This window comes from Otolemur garnettii, unplaced genomic scaffold (genome assembly GCF_000181295.1).
Source record: "Otolemur garnettii isolate 467f Iridium unplaced genomic scaffold, OtoGar3 scaffold00073, whole genome shotgun sequence".
NCBI lineage: Eukaryota > Metazoa > Chordata > Mammalia > Primates > Galagidae > Otolemur > Otolemur garnettii.
This window is the reverse complement of record NW_003852468.1, coordinates 7,068,841-7,070,183: the sequence shown is the minus strand read 5'-3', so window position 1 is coordinate 7,070,183 and position 1,343 is coordinate 7,068,841.

Below are 1,343 nucleotides of genomic sequence, written 5' to 3'. Positions count from 1 at the left end.
GCCCATCATTTTCTCATTCCTTTTTTTAATTCCCTTCTGTTCCTTACACATACTGTATTTCAACAAAACTAAGCCATTAAGTATTGAAAGATAGACCATTTTCAGTACCAATTTAATACTGTGATGTCATTCCAATCTCAGATCTTTTTTGTGATTTGTCTTTGAACACGCTAATCCAATGATCCCAACACTCACAGTTTTTGCAGGTCAGATTCTGCTGTTATTAATTTATTCACAATGACTTCTTATTGGGACTTTGAACAAGCGCCAAAAATTACTGGAACACCACCTAAGACAATTCTTTTGAGACTGTTTAAAGTGCTTTAAGACTGCGTTACTTATTTCCATTAAGTATCCAGAATCATATCAAAACTCAAATCACTTTAACTTATCAGCTTAATTTTCCGGCCACATGGTTGTAGGAGTTTGGTTCTGACCCAGTTTGTAGCTTGTGGATGTAAATTTTTCTTCTTCTCCTTCTTACCAAACTGTTACTTGAAGCTCAAGGATATTAATTCTTAGGTGAAATTTCTTCTCCAGTTTCCTTATTATTCCCCCTTTCTGAAGCAGTACGTGGCTTCTCTGCCTTTTTCGCCTTGTGAGGTTCCAGGTCTTGGAAGATGTCTCACTGCCCTCGTGTTTATGTGGGTGCTAGGCTTTGTCTCCCCTCCAGAGCCGAGCCTGTTTCAGCTCTATCTTCAGGCAATTATCTCTTTAAAATTATTACTTCTCCAGACTCATGCTTTTTATTTAATCCCACACTGAATTTTATATTTAAAATTTTTCAAGTCTACAAAGACAGTGAAACCACCATACAGTACTCAGCTGCCTTTCACTGATACTCACCGACTGTGAGTCTCCTTTGCACTATCGCACGTTTCACACCCACAACACACATTTCTGCCCGACTACTGGAAAGCAGAAGACAGACACGTCATCTCTAATTATTTCAGCACACGTTCTCCCACTGTTACACCTAAGAAAACTAAACATTATTCCATACCATGTGAAAGTTCATACACAGATTTCCTAAGAGATGTCCCTAAAATATCTTTAATGGCTGGGTTTATTTGATTCACAATTAAATCCAAGTTTACGCATTGCATTTGATTATACTCTATCTGATGACTTACCGATCATATTGCATTGCTGTATCAGAACAATCTCTCTACTTGTTTTGCACATTTACTTTAAGAATCCAAACCATGGTCTTGTAAAGGGCTAACATTCTAGTTTTGTTTAATTATCACGTGATTAGATTCAGGCTAAATGTTTTGGTAAAAACGCTTACACAGGCGATGAAGTAGGCCTTTGGAGTATCTTTTTTTTTTTTTTTTTTTTTT